This window comes from Gouania willdenowi, unplaced genomic scaffold (assembly GCF_900634775.1).
Source record: "Gouania willdenowi unplaced genomic scaffold, fGouWil2.1 scaffold_371_arrow_ctg1, whole genome shotgun sequence".
Taxonomy (NCBI): Eukaryota; Metazoa; Chordata; class Actinopteri; order Blenniiformes; family Gobiesocidae; genus Gouania; species Gouania willdenowi.
Genome location: NW_021145132.1, coordinates 112,651 through 131,129, shown reverse-complemented (window position 1 = coordinate 131,129; position 18,479 = coordinate 112,651). Strand labels below are relative to the sequence as shown.

The 18,479-nt window shown below is 41.0% G+C and overlaps 41 pseudogenes; all 41 read right to left on the bottom strand.

Annotated features, from left to right (window-relative positions):
- Positions 1-7,252: 7,252 nt before the first annotated feature.
- Positions 7,253-7,371, bottom strand: LOC114459900 (uncharacterized; annotated as a pseudogene).
- Positions 7,372-7,527: 156 nt separating this feature from the next.
- Positions 7,528-7,646, bottom strand: LOC114459957 (uncharacterized; annotated as a pseudogene).
- Positions 7,647-7,796: 150 nt separating this feature from the next.
- Positions 7,797-7,915, bottom strand: LOC114459912 (uncharacterized; annotated as a pseudogene).
- Positions 7,916-8,069: 154 nt separating this feature from the next.
- On the bottom strand, positions 8,070-8,188 carry LOC114459977 (uncharacterized; annotated as a pseudogene).
- Positions 8,189-8,346: 158 nt separating this feature from the next.
- Positions 8,347-8,465, bottom strand: LOC114459910 (uncharacterized; annotated as a pseudogene).
- Positions 8,466-8,613: 148 nt separating this feature from the next.
- LOC114459945 (uncharacterized) lies at positions 8,614-8,732 on the bottom strand (annotated as a pseudogene).
- Positions 8,733-8,887: 155 nt separating this feature from the next.
- On the bottom strand, positions 8,888-9,006 carry LOC114459946 (uncharacterized; annotated as a pseudogene).
- Positions 9,007-9,156: 150 nt separating this feature from the next.
- On the bottom strand, positions 9,157-9,275 carry LOC114459899 (uncharacterized; annotated as a pseudogene).
- Positions 9,276-9,430: 155 nt separating this feature from the next.
- Positions 9,431-9,549, bottom strand: LOC114459903 (uncharacterized; annotated as a pseudogene).
- A 148-nt stretch (positions 9,550-9,697) lies between these two features.
- Positions 9,698-9,816, bottom strand: LOC114459898 (uncharacterized; annotated as a pseudogene).
- A 156-nt stretch (positions 9,817-9,972) lies between these two features.
- On the bottom strand, positions 9,973-10,091 carry LOC114459909 (uncharacterized; annotated as a pseudogene).
- A 150-nt stretch (positions 10,092-10,241) lies between these two features.
- Positions 10,242-10,360, bottom strand: LOC114459896 (uncharacterized; annotated as a pseudogene).
- Positions 10,361-10,514: 154 nt separating this feature from the next.
- Positions 10,515-10,633, bottom strand: LOC114459943 (uncharacterized; annotated as a pseudogene).
- A 149-nt stretch (positions 10,634-10,782) lies between these two features.
- On the bottom strand, positions 10,783-10,901 carry LOC114459895 (uncharacterized; annotated as a pseudogene).
- A 154-nt stretch (positions 10,902-11,055) lies between these two features.
- Positions 11,056-11,174, bottom strand: LOC114459952 (uncharacterized; annotated as a pseudogene).
- A 150-nt stretch (positions 11,175-11,324) lies between these two features.
- On the bottom strand, positions 11,325-11,443 carry LOC114459942 (uncharacterized; annotated as a pseudogene).
- A 154-nt stretch (positions 11,444-11,597) lies between these two features.
- LOC114459893 (uncharacterized) lies at positions 11,598-11,716 on the bottom strand (annotated as a pseudogene).
- Positions 11,717-11,870: 154 nt separating this feature from the next.
- Positions 11,871-11,989, bottom strand: LOC114459961 (uncharacterized; annotated as a pseudogene).
- A 142-nt stretch (positions 11,990-12,131) lies between these two features.
- Positions 12,132-12,250, bottom strand: LOC114459951 (uncharacterized; annotated as a pseudogene).
- Positions 12,251-12,403: 153 nt separating this feature from the next.
- Positions 12,404-12,522, bottom strand: LOC114459940 (uncharacterized; annotated as a pseudogene).
- A 153-nt stretch (positions 12,523-12,675) lies between these two features.
- LOC114459939 (uncharacterized) lies at positions 12,676-12,794 on the bottom strand (annotated as a pseudogene).
- A 150-nt stretch (positions 12,795-12,944) lies between these two features.
- LOC114459892 (uncharacterized) lies at positions 12,945-13,063 on the bottom strand (annotated as a pseudogene).
- A 154-nt stretch (positions 13,064-13,217) lies between these two features.
- Positions 13,218-13,336, bottom strand: LOC114459891 (uncharacterized; annotated as a pseudogene).
- A 153-nt stretch (positions 13,337-13,489) lies between these two features.
- LOC114459949 (uncharacterized) lies at positions 13,490-13,608 on the bottom strand (annotated as a pseudogene).
- A 149-nt stretch (positions 13,609-13,757) lies between these two features.
- On the bottom strand, positions 13,758-13,876 carry LOC114459890 (uncharacterized; annotated as a pseudogene).
- A 153-nt stretch (positions 13,877-14,029) lies between these two features.
- Positions 14,030-14,148, bottom strand: LOC114459972 (uncharacterized; annotated as a pseudogene).
- A 149-nt stretch (positions 14,149-14,297) lies between these two features.
- LOC114459889 (uncharacterized) lies at positions 14,298-14,416 on the bottom strand (annotated as a pseudogene).
- Positions 14,417-14,570: 154 nt separating this feature from the next.
- Positions 14,571-14,689, bottom strand: LOC114460016 (uncharacterized; annotated as a pseudogene).
- A 153-nt stretch (positions 14,690-14,842) lies between these two features.
- On the bottom strand, positions 14,843-14,961 carry LOC114459938 (uncharacterized; annotated as a pseudogene).
- Positions 14,962-15,114: 153 nt separating this feature from the next.
- On the bottom strand, positions 15,115-15,233 carry LOC114460015 (uncharacterized; annotated as a pseudogene).
- Positions 15,234-15,386: 153 nt separating this feature from the next.
- On the bottom strand, positions 15,387-15,505 carry LOC114459956 (uncharacterized; annotated as a pseudogene).
- Positions 15,506-15,648: 143 nt separating this feature from the next.
- LOC114460014 (uncharacterized) lies at positions 15,649-15,767 on the bottom strand (annotated as a pseudogene).
- Positions 15,768-15,909: 142 nt separating this feature from the next.
- LOC114460013 (uncharacterized) lies at positions 15,910-16,028 on the bottom strand (annotated as a pseudogene).
- A 155-nt stretch (positions 16,029-16,183) lies between these two features.
- Positions 16,184-16,302, bottom strand: LOC114459937 (uncharacterized; annotated as a pseudogene).
- A 150-nt stretch (positions 16,303-16,452) lies between these two features.
- On the bottom strand, positions 16,453-16,571 carry LOC114460011 (uncharacterized; annotated as a pseudogene).
- A 154-nt stretch (positions 16,572-16,725) lies between these two features.
- On the bottom strand, positions 16,726-16,844 carry LOC114459902 (uncharacterized; annotated as a pseudogene).
- A 153-nt stretch (positions 16,845-16,997) lies between these two features.
- LOC114460009 (uncharacterized) lies at positions 16,998-17,116 on the bottom strand (annotated as a pseudogene).
- Positions 17,117-17,271: 155 nt separating this feature from the next.
- On the bottom strand, positions 17,272-17,390 carry LOC114459936 (uncharacterized; annotated as a pseudogene).
- A 149-nt stretch (positions 17,391-17,539) lies between these two features.
- Positions 17,540-17,659, bottom strand: LOC114459958 (uncharacterized; annotated as a pseudogene).
- A 154-nt stretch (positions 17,660-17,813) lies between these two features.
- Positions 17,814-17,932, bottom strand: LOC114460008 (uncharacterized; annotated as a pseudogene).
- A 424-nt stretch (positions 17,933-18,356) lies between these two features.
- LOC114459971 (uncharacterized) lies at positions 18,357-18,476 on the bottom strand (annotated as a pseudogene).
- Positions 18,477-18,479: the final 3 nt, after the last annotated feature.

Below are 18,479 nucleotides of genomic sequence, written 5' to 3'. Positions count from 1 at the left end.
TACTCGATCCCAATATATACCTTTTTGTTATGTTTATTGAGTAAATATTAATATTTTTTATACCATTATATATCTATTATAAATTATTGCTGTCACAGGTAAAATTGTTGCACTTCTGTCTTATACTTACTAACAATATATGATTTAAAAAGCTTTTTAAACTGGTTTTTGTTGCTGCTTTGTTTTATTTCATCCTTTAAGCATTTCCATAGTTTTCCTTCTCTCTCTAAAAATCTTTCTGCAACCTTTTTGGGAATGAAACTTTGCTATATTTATATTTAATTTTTTTTCTCTGTATTTTTGTTTGAACAATCACACACAGTTTGCAAAGGGTGGAATAAAACACAATTTGACAGATAAAATAATAAAGTAAATAGATGCCTGTGGTCTTTACAAGTCATCTTTCTTAAAACAAAACTCAGAGAGAAATAAAAAAAAAAACAATTAAGTGTAACGAAATAAAAATGGAAAAACAGAAAATGTTTCTTTGAGGTTTGATCACCCTCTTTTACATGTAGGTTTCCAAAATAATATAATGAAATGAAAGAAAAAGAAAAGAAAACATAGTTTTATATGTCAACATATACCCACATACAACACTTAAAAATAAAATGTACCATAGTTATACTCAACAAAATTACAAATTACAGAAATGCCTTAGATCAGTGATTCTTATGGCGCGTTCAGACCAAACGCTTTTTACATGCGTCCGGTGCCTTCAACGTTGAAGTTGGGATTGTTGAACTTTTGGGACATATCGCGGCGCGTCGACCAATCAGGAGCATTCCCCAACCGTGACGTGTTCAGAATAATGAGAAGAAAAAAACACTTAACAGGAGGCAGAGACAGATGGACAGGCGCACTTCTGCTGGAATAGAGCACCTATTGTTGGTGTCCTGGTAGGGGATGCGAGCGCCGATGCGGGTCAGCAGGTCGTCAAACTGGGCACGGGAGAGACGGAAGTAGTGCTGAAAGCGACTCTCGTCCGAGCGCAGCTCTGGTGAATCCAGAAACGGCGCCGAGGTGCAAATAAAGCCAAGCCACTCTCTGGATAATGTAGAGCCGATGAACGGGAGTCGGAGGTGGCGTGTTCAGCAAGGAACTCCAAACTTTATTCTCCATTCAACCACACCAAAAAACATCTGACCAGAAACACAATGTTCCCCACCACTTCACAGTCACTGGGTGAATTATGAACGTAACTGATCTCCACAATATCATCCATTTTATGAACACCAACGGCAACAGAGAAGCTCCTCCCCTCGACGCGTTGGGCGCGCGTCCCGAGCATCTTCTTTTTTTAATTTTTTTTTTTTTACTTGTCTGCACATGCTGTCAAAGGTCAACACCACAGGAAGTGCAATCATTATGAGACAGCAATGCATATTTTGTTATTGCAATAAAATACATTGATTTATTTTATTGCTTAATTGTGACCATCATCAGCCCTCCCTAAGGAAGGGTAAGAAATATTTTATTATAGGGAGGATATAAAAAGGGAGAGCAGTGTTACACCTAAGTGGAGGGGGAAAGGGAGGGGAAAGGGAGCAGGGAGGAGAGACTCAAGGCAGAAAATAGAAAAGGTGCGGAAGAATAGACTGTTTTGCAGTGAGGGTGAGATGTGAGGTTGTAGTATATACTGTATATACTTTGATCGTTAATACGAATGTCCTTTAGTGACCATGCAGCATGCAGCACTCGTTGTTTCTCCTTAAAACTGCGAAAACAAACGATGATCGATCTGGTGAAGTCTGCAGCAGCGCGTCCCAGTGAGACACCTGTTCCTGCGACGCGATGCGCCCTCTCAATGTAAATCTCCTCCCGGATACAAAGCTGCTCATGAAATAGCCTTCCAGATCCTCACACTTCTCCTCAAGATACTTTTGTTTACGCATCAGATGAAACAGCACTTAAGTCAGATCCATGTTACGGTCCTCGTTATCCGCAATCCTCTGTTCGGCGTCATCCACCCTTGTTTTTAATTCTTCGAAGTTCAGCTTTATGTCGCTCACCTCCTTCCTCAGCACACCAAAGTTCCCTGCCGTTTCACTTTGAAATATTTTGAGTTCCTTCAGTATTTCTGAAGTAGCATCGGCGCTACCAGCGCTCTTTTCCTCCACGCAGGTTTGGTTTGCTGGCGTGGTGTCCAACTCGCCTCGTTTTTGGCTTGGTTTTGGCATTATTTGGCGTTCCTTTTTTCTTTGAATGATAACTTGATGTGTCAAGTTGACATACAGTTTATCTGAGTCCACAAGCAGTAGTCAATATTTCAAGTTTTAGCTTTTGTTTGTCAAGCGTGGCACCGGCTGGTCGGCCATCCGGAGATCAGCCTTTTAATCATGTAAAGCACAGAGAATCTTTATTATCATTGTTTGTTGTTTAGGTGATACCAAACCGACGGGACAAAATGGACAAACAGATTTTGGGGAGTCGTCCCGAGTGGGTCAGTGAATCATCAAAGGTCAGTAAATGGTAAATGGACTTGATTTGATATAGAGCTTTATCACCACACTGAAGCAGTCTCAAAGCGCTTTACATATCAGCTCATTCACCCAATCACTCTCACATTCACACACCAGTGGGACAGGACTGCCAGTCCACGCGAGTCGACCACTGGGAGCAACTTAGGGTTCAGTGTCTTGCCCAAGGACACTTTGACACATTGTCAGGTACTGGGATCGAACCCCCAACCTCTCGATCAGAAGACGACCCACTACCACCTGAGCCACGGTCGCCCTCTTTTTTTTTTATTTTTTTTTATTTATTTATTTTTTTTATCTTGGATTCAAAGATTAGTCAGGAGTAAATATGTTCCTGTTGGACATTTTTATCCATCGGGCTGTAATAAAGTATAATAAAGGAAAGGAGGATTATGAAATACCCTCATTCCATCCAGTTATCAAGCTTGGTCTTAAAACATTGAGTGACGCATCAGACACTTCTTCGTCATTGATAAGCTCCGCCCACTACTCTCCATCCCCAAGGCTAAAAATGCCTTTATCTGCTGTAGACTCAACCACTGTAATGAACTTCTCATTGTGTTGTCAGCAAGTCTGCACCCTTGCTGACGCACAACACAACTCACTCAAACTGCCTCGACACACACAATATCCTGTCAGTCTATAGACAAAAACGGATTAAAGACTTTCCTTTTCTTCACAAAACTTTTGGTTCTTCCCCTCGGATGGGTTCTAGATTTTTTTTATGATGTATTTGTATTACATTTTATGACTTTCACATTTCACTATCATTATAAACATATGTGTTTTCTCAGAAAACTGTTCAGTGGACGGACCAGGCTGCTGAGACGCTGCAGGGGCTCAACGAGCAGAGGCAGGGCGGTAGATTCTGCGACGTGGCTCTGGTTACAGAAGAAGAGCGAGTCCCGGCACACCGTGCTCTGCTCGCTGTGTTTAGCCCGTACTTCCACGCCATGTTCACCGTGGGCATGAGGGAGGAGCAGCAGAATGAGGTAACGAAGAAGGAAAGAGACACTTTTATAACAGAAGTCTGTAGTCAGGAGAGGAGGATTCAAGCCAGAAAATGTTGACACGCTAGTGTTTCTGGCTAAAAACCTGTAGCTTAAGCTTAATGTTCTTAACTTTCTCTTTATACGCTGTGATGGTTTTTGAAGGAGTTGCACTCTAACAGTATAATTATAGTTAGGCAATAGTTCATTTTGGCAAATTCTTTGGTACATTTTAGTATTTGTCAATATTCTTGTTTAAAGCTTTTTTTTGGACTCTAAACTGTTCACATATTGTTTGTTAAAAAATAGTAAATTAAAGATACAGTCGTTTTCCCTAAAATGATAAATAATTGTGATAATTATTTTGGCCATAATCGTGCAGCCCTAATCTGACGTAATGTTCTGACTTTTTCTGACCTGGACATGTTGCTGTGTTCTCCTTTTATTCTCAGTGTAAATTTAGTTTTTCATCATCATGGATTTAAAAAGGCTTTGGGAATTCATCTGAGGGGTATTCCATAAAGCGGGTTGTGTTCAAACTCTGAGTATGTTCAGGCTCAAATGAGGGAAACTCTGAGTATCCCATTCCATAAAGCGAGGTATGTTCTTCTCTGAGTATGTTACCATGGCAACATTGTCCGTGAACTAAACCTGGTCGCGGGCAGGTTTTATCAAAGAAACCCTGGGTTTCTACCTGGCTCCGCCCACCTGAACACCGTTTCTGAACACTTTAATAAACCTTAACACTTTTCTCTGAAACACATTAGGAACATCACACACCACAGACGTGTTCACATCATTAATAGTGTTGTGTTGCTTTACGGTTTTTTTTTGTGTGTGTGCAAACGGTAGTTTTCTTTCTAACATTGTAGATGTAGATCATTAAGTGAAAGACACTGAGAGGTTGATCTGCATTAAAACATCTACTGACGTCTGTAGTAAAGTTCACTGGATAAAAACCTGTGGATAATATAAAGGAGGAGATGATCATTTAAATTAATACACTTTTAAGGCTCAATTGTTGTTTTATATTGTTATACAGTTAAATCTGTAGATCATGTGTCTTTGAACTTATGATGGCTCAGTGAACTGTGACGCTGCACTTGGAAGTGACAGGTTGCGGGTTCGCGTCCTGCTTCAGTGTTTTTTTATGACATTTTTTAGGACGTTGAGATGACTCTGGCGACAATATTACATAAAAAATCAATATAAATGATGCGATATCGAGCGGCATTTACTGTCTTAATATCCAGTGTAACAGGAGGGCTCTTTATGCAGACATCTATGCTGCTGACACGTGTCAGACACATTTTATTCATATTATTCACCGCTCCTCACGTCACTGAAGCAATAAAGTGATGAAGCGACCAAAAAGTGTGACTAATTACAGGTGATTTAAGCCACTATAGTCACTGAAGACTGAACACACCTTTAGAACAGGCTCATATTCATCAAACACCGGCTTATTTCACCTATTACGGTGAATAAATCACTATTTTCCGTTTGGTTGCCATGGCAGCTCGATTAAATCTCTGATCCATTGATGATGGCTTTTTGTCGCGTGCGTGCACGTAAGTCACCCAAGGTTTACATACTCAGGGTTGATTAACCCACTTCATACCAGCTTTAATGGAATCCGATACCCAGAGTTTCCCATCGCGGGGTATGTTGACCCAGAGTTTATGGATAGACTCAGAGTTTGTTAACCCTCCTTTATGGAATACCCCTCTGGACTTGTTGCTGTTTGTCTGCAGGTGGAGTTAATCGGCGTCTCCATCACTGGTCTGAAGGCTGTGGTGGGCTTTCTGTACAGTAGAGAACTTTCACTGGATGGAGGAAACATCCAGCATGTGCTGGAAGCTCCTTGTACATTTATTTTGTGTGAAAATGTGATATTTTGTTGTTTTCAGAGTGTTTTTGGAGTAATTTTGTGTGTTTTTGTTGTCATTTTGGGGTCTTTTTTTTAACCTATTTAGTGTAGTTTTGTTAATTTTTTCAGTTATTTATTGTAGTAATTTTGTGGGTTTTTAGAGTAATTTTATGTTTTTTTGGTGTCATTTTGTTGATTTTTGCTGTTTTCTGTGTATTTAAGCAATTTTCTTTTCATACTTTTGTCATATTTTGTGTATGTGTCTGCCATTCCATGTTGTTGTCTTTTTAAAAAAAATATTTTTCTGTGCTCCTGTATATTTAGTTGTTTTGTTTTACATGAATCATTTTGTGTGTTTTTTGTTGTTTTGTGGAGTTTTGGTGTCATTTTTTAGTATTTTCTGTGTTTTTTTGTAAATATTTTTTATGTTATTTATTGTAGTCATCTGTGTTTAGTCATTTTATGTATGTGTGTGTGTATATATATATATATATTTGTAATCTAGTATTACAGTAATTTTTTTTATTTTTGCTGTTTTCTCTTTATTTATTCAAATTTCTTGTATATTTTTCTGCCATTCCGTGTGTTTTTGGGGTTATTTTGTGCATTTACATTTGGGACCCAAGTTGCCCATGTCTGTAGTTCAGTAAGCTGTAGTAAGAAGTGAATTAGATTTTTTGTGTGTATTTTTATTTTCTTGGGAATAAGAAAACTCAATGAAACTTTTAACGTGAAAAGAAGAACAAGAACGTACCTACTTGTTATTTGTGCATGGTTGTGGAGTCATTTAAATGTTGTCTGGTATCTTTAAAAATGTCTGAGTTGAATAAATGGGTTTCATATTTTCTTACAAGTTTTTTATTCTTGTTTTATTTTTTCATATTTTATAACTTGTTTTAAGGATCTTATGGTAGCCTTAACTCAGAATTTTTTTTCATCATTTTTCATGCCTTACTGGTTTTTCACCCCTGTTTAAGTTTGCTCATCATATTTAAACTAGTTTTAAGGGTCTTATTGGTTTTCCAAAAATGAAGAAAAGAACAAATGGAACTCCAAACGCTCCAATACTCCAGAAGAAAACACCTCTGCCAACACACTCAACCTTCTCTCACTTCTCACCTGTTCTGTCCAGTACACCTTAGGTCAGGTATAGGTGTAGTTCAACAATTAGACACTAGATGGAGCCCCAACAAAAGTATTGGGTCTAAGCTCTGATTGAACATCTATCACACCTGTGTGTTTGGACACTCAGACAATGCAGTGGTAGTTGTTGGTGAGTGTCTTCAGATTTATTATGGTTTATTTTAAAGTTAAAAGCTCCTAAAAGCAAGTATTTAAGTGTGAATGTAGGTCATGTTAAAGTACACAGGCTGATTCCATGTTTTTATGACTTTTGACCCAAATTTAAGTTAACTCTACAGCCAAAGTGTTTGGCCTTTTCAATTTGTTTGTCTTGAGACATCTTAGTCAAAATACATTAAGTTACTATTTGATCCAATATATATATATATATATGTGTGTGTGATTTCATAGTGTAAATTAGGTTAAAAGAATGAAGAATAAAATCACTAACATGTTAAGAGTAATAAATATTGGTTAGAGTTTCTGATAAATAAGTTTACATAAATACTAAAATGAATAAATAAGTTTATGGGTAAAATACATTGTTAAAAACTTAGACTTTGTAAACAGCGTTAGCATGTCACGTCCCACCGGCCGGAATATTTAGAACAAATGCACCTCCGTTTCCATTTTTCAAAATAAAGTCCCTAGCATTGACAGGAAGCACCACAGGCTGTCCAGAACGCTGTAAATGTATGTTTATGCAAAAAATCATGATGAAAAATGAATCTCACTCCAACATGATGGATATAGTTTTTCTGGTTTTATTGGTTTCAAATAAAAGCGTTTAAAACTTACAGCACACGGTATTCCCAGACAGTCTCCCATTCAAGTACTAACCATGCCCGGCTTTGTTTAGCTTCCGAGATCAGACGAGATCGGGCTTGATCAGAGCGGTATGGCCGTAAGCAAGTGGTAGGAACAAAAAAGCCTTCTCATACCTACTCAATCACTGCACTTTTGGTGGATTGGAGACTGTGAATGCAGAATCTGAAAAAAAAAAAAACACACACAAAGCAAGCTTGCATTTAGACACTCTTCTTTGGTTTCAAATAAAAGTGTTCAAAACTTACAGCACACGGTATTCCCAGACAGTCTCCCATTCAAGTACTAACCATGCCCGGCTTTGTGTAGCTTCCGAGATCAAACGAGATCGGGCTTGATCAGAGCGGTATGGCCGTAAGCAAGTGACAGGAACAAAAAAAGCCTTCTCATACCTACTCAATCACTGCACTTTTGGTGGATTGGAGACTGTGAATGCAGAATCTGAACAAACATAGATACAAAATGACAGCATTAAGGCACACTTTGTTGGTTTCAAATAAAAGTGTTTAAAACTTACAGCACACGGTATTCCCAGACAGTCTCCCATTCAAGTACTAACCACGCCCAGCTTTGTGTAGCTTCCGAGATCAGACGAGATCGGGCTTGATCAGAGCGGTATGGCCGTAAGCAAGTGACAGGAACAAAAAAAGCCTTCTCATACCTACTCAATCACTGCACTTTTGGTGGATTGGAGACTGTGAATGCAGAATCTGGAAAAAAACACACACACAAAGCAAGCTTGCATTTAGACACTCTTCTTTGGTTTAAAAAAAAAGTGTTCAAAACTTACAGCACACGGTATTCCCAGACAGTCTCCCATTCAAGTACTAACCATGCCCAGCTTTGTTTAGCTTCCGAGATCAGACGAGATCGGGCTTGATCAGAGCGGTATGGCCGTAAGCAAGTGACAAGAACAAAAAAAGCCTTCTCATACCTACTCAATCACTGCACTTTTGGTGGATTGGAGACTGTGAATGCAGAATCTGAAAAAAAAAAAACACACAAACAAAGCAAGCTTGCTTTTAGACACTCTTCTTTGGTTTAAAAAAAAAGTGTTCAAAACTTACAGCACACGGTATTCCCAAGCAGTCTCCCATTCAAGTACTAACCATGCCCGGCTTTGTGTAGCTTCCGAGATCAGACGAGATCGGGCTTGATCAGAGCGGTATGGCCGTAAGCAAGTGACAGGAACAAAAAAAGCCTTCTCATACCTACTCAATCACTGCACTTTTGGTGGATTGGAGACTGTGAATGCAGAATCTGAAAAAACAGATACAAAATGACAGCATTAAGGCACACTTTGTTGGTTTCAAATAAAAGTGTTTAAAACTTACAGCACACGGTATTCCCAGACAGTCTCCCAATCAAGTACTAACCATGCCCGGTTTTGTTTAGCTTCCGAGATCAGACGAGATCGGGCTTGATCAGAGCGGTATGGCCGTAAGCAAGTGACAAGAACAAAAAAAGCCTTCTCATACCTACTCAATCACTGCACTTTTGGTGGATTGGAGACTGTGAATGCAGAATCTGAAAAAAAAAAACACACACAAAGCAAGCTTGCATTTAGACACTCTTCTTTGGTTTCAAATAAAAGTGTTCAAAACTTACAGCACACGGTATTCCCAAGCAGTCTCCCATTCAAGTACTAACCATGCCCGGCTTTGTGTAGCTTCCGAGATCAAACGAGATCGGGCTTGATCAGAGCGGTATGGCCGTAAGCAAGCGACAGGAATAAAAAAAGCCTTCTCATACCTACTCAATCACTGCACTTTTGGTGGATTGGAGACTGTGAATGCAGAATCTGAACAAACATTGATACAAAATGACAGCATTAAGGCACACTTTGTTGGTTTCAAATAAAAGTGTTTAAAACTTACAGCACACGGTATTCCCAGACAGTCTCCCATTCAAGTACTAACCATGCCCGGCTTTGTTTAGCTTCCGAGATCAGACGAGATCGGGCTTGATCAGAGCGGTATGGCCGTAAGCAAGTGACAGGAACAAAAAAAGCCTTCTCATACCTACTCAATCACTGCACTTTTGGTGGATTGGAGACTGTGAATGCAGAATCTGAAAAAAAAAAACACACACAAAGCAAGCTTGCATTTAGACACTCTTCTTTGGTTTAAAAAAAAAGTGTTCAAAACTTACAGCACACGGTATTCCCAGACAGTCTCCCATTCAAGTACTAACCATACCCAGCTTTGTTTAGCTTCCGAGATCAGACGAGATCGGGCTTGATCAGAGCGGTATGGCCGTAAGCAAGTGACAAGAACAAAAAAAGCCTTCTCATACCTACTCAATCACTGCACTTTTGGTGGATTGGAGACTGTGAATGCAGAATCTGAAAAAACAGATACAAAATGACAGCATTAAGGCACACTTTGTTGGTTTCAAATAAAAGTGTTTAAAACTTACAGCACACGGTATTCCCAGACAGTCTCCCATTCAAGTACTAACCATGCCCGGCTTTGTTTAGCTTCCGAGATCAGACGAGATCGGGCTTGATCAGAGCGGTATGGCCGTAAGCAAGTGACAGGAACAAAAAAAGCCTTCTCATACCTACTCAATCACTGCACTTTTGGTGGATTGGAGACTGTGAATGCAGAATCTGAAAAAAAAAACACACACACAAAGCAAGCTTGCATTTAGACACTCTTCTTTGGTTTCAAATAAAAGTGTTCAAAACTTACAGCACACGGTATTCCCAAGCAGTCTCCCATTCAAGTACTAACCATGCCCGGCTTTGTGTAGCTTCCGAGATCAGACGAGATCGGGCTTGATCAGAGCGGTATGGCCGTAAGCAAGTGACAGGAACAAAAAAAGCCTTCTCATACCTACTCAATCACTGCACTTTTGGTGGATTGGAGACTGTGAATGCAGAATCTGAACAAACATAGATACAAAATGACAGCATTAAGGCACACTTTGTTGGTTTCAAATAAAAGTGTTTAAAACTTACAGCACACGGTATTCCCAGACAGTCTCCCATTCAAGTACTAACCATGCCCGGCTTTGTTTAGCTTCCGAGATCAGACGAGATCGGGCTTGATCAGAGCGGTATGGCCGTAAGCAAGTGACAGGAACAAAAAAAGCCTTCTCATACCTACTCAATCACTGCACTTTTGGTGGATTGGAGACTGTGAATGCAGAATCTGAAAAAAAAAACACACACAAAGCAAGCTTGCATTTAGACACTCTTCTTTGGTTTCAAATAAAAGTGTTCAAAACTTACAGCACACGGTATTCCCAGACAGTCTCCCATTCAAGTACTAACCATGCCCGGCTTTGTGTAGCTTCCGAGATCAGACGAGATCGGGCTTGATCAGAGCGGTATGGCCGTAAGCAAGTGACAGGAACAAAAAAAGCCTTCTCATACCTACTCAATCACTGCACTTTTGGTGGATTGGAGACTGTGAATGCAGAATCTGAACAACATAGATACAAAATGACAGCATTAAGGCACACTTTGTTGGTTTCAAATAAAAGTGTTTAAAACTTACAGCACACGGTATTCCCAGACAGTCTCCCATTCAAGTACTAACCATGCCCGGCTTTGTTTAGCTTCCGAGATCAGACGAGATCGGGCTTGATCAGAGCGGTATGGCCGTAAGCAAGTGACAGGAACAAAAAAAGCCTTCTCATACCTACTCAATCACTGCACTTTTGGTGGATTGGAGACTGTGAATGCAGAATCTGAAAAAAAAAACACACACAAAGCAAGCTTGCATTTAGACACTCTTCTTTGGTTTCAAATAAAAGTGTTCAAAACTTACAGCACACGGTATTCCCAGACAGTCTCCCATTCAAGTACTAACCACGCCCGGCTTTGTGTAGCTTCCGAGATCAGACGAGATCGGGCTTGATCAGAGCGGTATGGCCGTAAGCAAGTGACAGGAACAAAAAAAGCCTTCTCATACCTACTCAATCACTGCACTTTTGGTGGATTGGAGACTGTGAATGCAGAATCTGAACAAACATAGATACAAAATGACAGCATTAAGGCACACTTTGTTGGTTTCAAATAAAAGTGTTTAAAACTTACAGCACACGGTATTCCCAGACAGTCTCCCATTCAAGTACTAACCATGCCCGGCTTTGTGTAGCTTCCGAGATCAGACGAGATCGGGCTTGATCAGAGCGGTATGGCCGTAAGCAAGTGACAGGAACAAAAAAAGCCTTCTCATACCTACTCAATCACTGCACTTTTGGTGGATTGGAGACTGTGAATGCAGAATCTGAAAAAAAAAACACACACAAAGCAAGCTTGCATTTAGACACTCTTCTTTGGTTTCAAATAAAAGTGTTCAAAACTTACAGCACACGGTATTCCCAGACAGTCTCCCATTCAAGTACTAACCATGCCCGGCTTTGTTTAGCTTCCGAGATCAGACGAGATCGGGCTTGATCAGAGCGGTATGGCCGTAAGCAAGTGACAGGAACAAAAAAAGCCTTCTCATACCTACTCAATCACTGCACTTTTGGTGGATTGGAGACTGTGAATGCAGAATCTGAAAAAAAAACACACAACAAAGCAAGCTTGCATTTAGACACTCTTCTTTGGTTTCAAATAAAAGTGTTCAAAACTTACAGCACACGGTATTCCCAGACAGTCTCCCATTCAAGTACTAACTACGCCCGGCTTTGTGTAGCTTCCGAGATCAGACGAGATCGGGCTTGATCAGAGCGGTATGGCCGTAAGCAAGTGACAGGAACAAAAAAAGCCTTCTCATACCTACTCAATCACTGCACTTTTGGTGGATTGGAGACTGTGAATGCAGAATCTGAAAAAACATAGATACAGCATTAAGGCACACTTTGTTGGTTTCAAATAAAAGTGTTTAAAACTTACAGCACACGGTATTCCCAGACAGTCTCCCATTCAAGTACTAACCACGCCCGGCTTTGTGTAGCTTCCGAGATCAGACGAGATCGGGCTTGATCAGAGCGGTATGGCCGTAAGCAAGTGACAGGAACAAAAAAAGCCTTCTCATACCTACTCAATCACTGCACTTTTGGTGGATTGGAGACTGTGAATGCAGAATCTGAAAAAAAAACACACACAAAGCAAGCTTGCATTTAGACACTCTTCTTTGGTTTCAAATAAAAGTGTTCAAAACTTACAGCACACGGTATTCCCAGACAGTCTCCCATTCAAGTACTAACCATGCCCGGCTTTGTGTAGCTTCCGAGATCAGACGAGATCGGGCTTGATCAGAGCGGTATGGCCGTAAGCAAGTGACAGGAACAAAAAAAGCCTTCTCATACCTACTCAATCACTGCACTTTTGGTGGATTGGAGACTGTGAATGCAGAATCTGAAAAAAAACACACACAAAAGCAAGCTTGCATTTAGACACTCTTCTTTGGTTTCAAATAAAAGTGTTCAAAACTTACAGCACACGGTATTCCCAGACAGTCTCCCATTCAAGTACTAACCATGCCCGGCTTTGTGTAGCTTCCGAGATCAGACGAGATCGGGCTTGATCAGAGCGGTATGGCCGTAAGCAAGTGACAGGAACAAAAAAAGCCTTCTCATACCTACTCAATCACTGCACTTTTGGTGGATTGGAGACTGTGAATGCAGAATCTGAAAAAACATAGATACAAAATGACAGCATTAAGGCACACTTTGTTGGTTTCAAATAAAAGTGTTTAAAACTTACAGCACACGGTATTCCCAGACAGTCTCCCATTCAAGTACTAACCATGCCCGGCTTTGTTTAGCTTCCGAGATCAGACGAGATCGGGCTTGATCAGAGCGGTATGGCCGTAAGCAAGTGACAGGAACAAAAAAAGCCTTCTCATACCTACTCAATCACTGCACTTTTGGTGGATTGGAGACTGTGAATGCAGAATCTGAAAAAAAAAACACACACAAAGCAAGCTTGCATTTAGACACTCTTCTTTGGTTTCAAATAAAAGTGTTCAAAACTTACAGCACACGGTATTCCCAGACAGTCTCCCATTCAAGTACTAACCATGCCCGGCTTTGTTTAGCTTCCGAGATCAGACGAGATCGGGCTTGATCAGAGCGGTATGGCCGTAAGCAAGTGACAGGAACAAAAAAAGCCTTCTCATACCTACTCAATCACTGCACTTTTGGTGGATTGGAGACTGTGAATGCAGAATCTGAAAAAAAAACACACACAAAGCAAGCTTGCATTTAGACACTCTTCTTTGGTTTCAAATAAAAGTGTTCAAAACTTACAGCACACGGTATTCCCAGACAGTCTCCCATTCAAGTACTAACCACGCCCGGCTTTGTGTAGCTTCCGAGATCAGACGAGATCGGGCTTGATCAGAGCGGTATGGCCGTAAGCAAGTGACAGGAACAAAAAAAGCCTTCTCATACCTACTCAATCACTGCACTTTTGGTGGATTGGAGACTGTGAATGCAGAATCTGAAAAAAACAGATACAAAATGACAGCATTAAGGCACACTTTGTTGGTTTCAAATAAAAGTGTTTAAAACTTACAGCACACGGTATTCCCAGACAGTCTCCCATTCAAGTACTAACCATGCCCGGCTTTGTTTAGCTTCCGAGATCAGACGAGATCGGGCTTGATCAGAGCGGTATGGCCGTAAGCAAGTGACAGGAACAAAAAAAGCCTTCTCATACCTACTCAATCACTGCACTTTTGGTGGATTGGAGACTGTGAATGCAGAATCTGAAAAAAAAACACACACAAAGCAAGCTTGCATTTAGACACTCTTCTTTGGTTTCAAATAAAAGTGTTCAAAACTTACAGCACACGGTATTCCCAGACAGTCTCCCATTCAAGTACTAACCATGCCCGGCTTTGTGTAGCTTCCGAGATCAGACGAGATCGGGCTTGATCAGAGCTGTACGGTCGTAAGCAAGTGACAGAAAGAAAAAAAGCCTTCTCATACCTACTCAATCACTGCACTTTTGGTGGATTGGAGACTGTGAATGCAGAATCTGAAAAAAACAGATACAAAATGACAGCATTAAGGCACACTTTGTTGGTTTCAAATAAAAGTGTTTAAAACTTACAGCACACGGTATTCCCAGACAGTCTCCCATTCAAGTACTAACCATGCCCGGCTTTGTTTAGCTTCCGAGATCAGACGAGATCGGGCTTGATCAGAGCGGTATGGCCGTAAGCAAGTGACAGGAACAAAAAAAGCCTTCTCATACCTACTCAATCACTGCACTTTTGGTGGATTGGAGACTGTGAATGCAGAATCTGAAAAAAAACACACACACAAAGCAAGCTTGCATTTAGACACTCTTCTTTGGTTTCAAATAAAAGTGTTCAAAACTTACAGCACACGGTATTCCCAGACAGTCTCCCATTCAAGTACTAACCATGCCCGGCTTTGTTTAGCTTCCGAGATCAGACGAGATCGGGCTTGATCAGAGCGGTATGGCCGTAAGCAAGTGACAAGGACCAAAAAAAGCCTTCTCATACCTACTCAATCACTGCACTTTTGGTGGATTGGAGACTGTGAATGCAGAATCTGAAAAAAAAAACACACAAAGCAAGCTTGCATTTAGACACTCTTCTTTGGTTTCAAATAAAAGTGTTCAAAACTTACAGCACACGGTATTCCCAGACAGTCTCCCATTCAAGTACTAACCATGCCCGGCTTTGTGTAGCTTCCGAGATCAGACGAGATCGGGCTTGATCAGAGCGGTATGGCCGTAAGCAAGTGACAGGAACAAAAAAAGCCTTCTCATACCTACTCAATCACTGCACTTTTGGTGGATTGGAGACTGTGAATGCAGAATCTGAAAAAAACATAGATACAAAATGACAGCTGCATTAAGGCACACTTTGTTGGTTTCAAATAAAAGTGTTAAAACTTACAGCACACGGTATTCCCAGACAGTCTCCCATTCAAGTACTAACCATGCCCGGCTTTGTTTAGCTTCCGAGATCAGACGAGATCGGGCTTGATCAGAGCGGTATGGCCGTAAGCAAGTGACAGGAACAAAAAAAGCCTTCTCATACCTACTCAATCACTGCACTTTTGGTGGATTGGAGACTGTGAATGCAGAATCTGAAAAAAAAACACACACAAAGCAAGCTTGCATTTAGACACTCTTCTTTGGTTTCAAATAAAAGTGTTCAAAACTTACAGCACACGGTATTCCCAGACAGTCTCCCATTCAAGTACTAACCATGCCCGGCTTTGTGTAGCTTCCGAGATCAAACGAGATCGGGCTTGATCAGAGCGGTATGGCCGTAAGCAAGTGACAGGAACAAAAAAAGCCTTCTCATACCTACTCAATCACTGCACTTTTGGTGGATTGGAGACTGTGAATGCAGAATCTGAAAAAAACATAGATACAGCATTAAGGCACACTTTGTTGGTTTCAAATAAAAGTGTTTAAAACTTACAGCACACGGTATTCCCAGACAGTCTCCCATTCAAGTACTAACCATGCCCGGCTTTGTTTAGCTTCCGAGATCAGACGAGATCGGGCTTGATCAGAGCGGTATGGCCGTAAGCAAGTGACAGGAACAAAAAAAGCCTTCTCATACCTACTCAATCACTGCACTTTTGGTGGATTGGAGACTGTGAATGCAGAATCTGAAAAAACATAGATACAGCATTAAGGCACACTTTGTTGGTTTCAAATAAAAGTGTTTAAAACTTACAGCACACGGTATTCCCAGACAGTCTCCCATTCAAGTACTAACCATGCCCGGCTTTGTTTAGCTTCCGAGATCAGACGAGATCGGGCTTGATCAGAGCGGTATGGCCGTAAGCAAGTGACAGGAACAAAAAAAGCCTTCTCATACCTACTCAATCACTGCACTTTTGGTGGATTGGAGACTGTGAATGCAGAATCTGAAAAAAAAACACACAAACAAAGCAAGCTTGCATTTAGACACTCTTCTTTGGTTTCAAATAAAAGTGTTCAAAACTTACAGCACACGGTATTCCCAGACAGTCTCCCATTCAAGTACTAACCATGCCCGGCTTTGTGTAGCTTCCGAGATCAGACGAGATCGGGCTTGATCAGAGCGGTATGGCCGTAAGCAAGTGACAGGAACAAAAAAAGCCTTCTCATACCTACTCAATCACTGCACTTTTGGTGGATTGGAGACTGTGAATGCAGAATCTGAACAAACATAGATACAAAATGACAGCATTAAGGCACACTTTGTTGGTTTCAAATAAAAGTGTTTAAAACTTACAGCACACGGTATTCCCAGACAGTCTCCCATTCAAGTACTAACCATGCCCGGCTTTGTTTAGCTTCCGAGATCAGACGAGATCGGGCTTGATCAGAGCGGTATGGCCGTAAGCAAGTGACAGGAACAAAAAAAGCCTTCTCATACCTACTCAATCACTGCACTTTTGGTGGATTGGAGACTGTGAATGCAGAATCTGAAAAAAACACACTACACAAAGCAAGCTTGCATTTAGACACTCTTCTTTGGTTTCAAATAAAAGTGTTCAAAACTTACAGCACACGGTATTCCCAGACAGTCTCCCATTCAAGTACTAACCACGCCCGGCTTTGTTTAGCTTCCGAGATCAGACGAGATCGGGCTTGATCAGAGCGGTATGGCCGTAAGCAAGTGACAGGAACAAAAAAAGCCTTCTCATACCTACTCAATCACTGCACTTTTGGTGGATTGGAGACTGTGAATGCAGAATCTGAAAAAAAAACACACACAAAGCAAGCTTGCATTTAGACACTCTTCTTTGGTTTCAAATAAAAGTGTTCAAAACTTACAGCACACGGTATTCCCAGACAGTCTCCCATTCAAGTACTAACCATGCCCGGCTTTGTTTAGCTTCCGAGATCAGACGAGATCGGGCTTGATCAGAGCGGTATGGCCGTAAGCAAGTGACAGGAACAAAAAAAGCCTTCTCATACCTACTCAATCACTGCACTTTTGGTGGATTGGAGACTGTGAATGCAGAATCTGAAAAAAAAAAACACACACAAAGCAAGCTTGCATTTAGACACTCTTCTTTGGTTTCAAATAAAAGTGTTCAAAACTTACAGCACACGGTATTCCCAGACAGTCTCCCATTCAAGTACTAACCATGCCCGGCTTTGTGTAGCTTCCGAGATCAGACGAGATCGGGCTTGATCAGAGCGGTATGGCCGTAAGCAAGTGACAGGAACAAAAAAAGCCTTCTCATACCTACTCAATCACTGCACTTTTGGTGGATTGGAGACTGTGAATGCAGAATCTGAACAAACATAGATACAAAATGACAGCATTAAGGCACACTTTGTTGGTTTCAAATAAAAGTGTTAAAACTTACAGCACACGGTATTCCCAGACAGTCTCCCATTCAAGTACTAACCACTGCCCGGCTTTGTTTAGCTTCCGAGATCAGACGAGATCGGGCTTGATCAGAGCGGTATGGCCGTAAGCAAGTGAAAGGAACAAAAAAAGCCTTCTCATACCTACTCAATCACTGCACTTTTGGTGGATTGGAGACTGTGAATGCAGAATCTGAAAAAAAAAACACACAAAATGACAGCTTGCATTTAGACACTCTTCGTTGGTTTCAAATAAAAGTGTTTAAAACTTACAGCACACGGTATTCCCAGACAGTCTCCCATTCAAGTACTAACCATGCCCGGCTTTGTTTAGCTTCCGAGATCAGACGAGATCGGGCTTGATCAGAGCGGTATGGCCGTAAGCAAGTGACAAGAACAAAAAAAGCCTTCTCATACCTACTCAATCACTGCACTTTTGGTGGATTGGAGACTGTGAATGCAGAATCTGAAAAAAAAAACACACACAAAGCAAGCTTGCATTTAGACACTCTTCTTTGGTTTCAAATAAAAGTGTTCAAAACTTACAGCACACGGTATTCCCAAGACAGTCTCCCATTCAAGTACTAACCACTGCCCGGCTTTGTGTAGCTTCCGAGATCAGACGAGATCGGGCTCTGATCAGAGCGGTATGGCCGTAAGCACGTGACAGGAACAAAAAAAGCCTTCTCATACCTACTCAATCACTGCACTTTTGGTGGATTGGAGACTGTGAATGCAGAATCTGAAAAAAACAGTACAAAATGACAGCATTAAGGCACACTTTGTTGGTTCAAATAAAAGTGTTTTAAAACTTACAGCACCGGTATTCCCAGACAGTCTCCCATTCAAGTACTAACCATGCCCGGCTTTGTTTAGCTTCCGAGATCAGACGAGGATCGGGCTTGATCAGAGCGGGTATGGCCGTAAGCAAG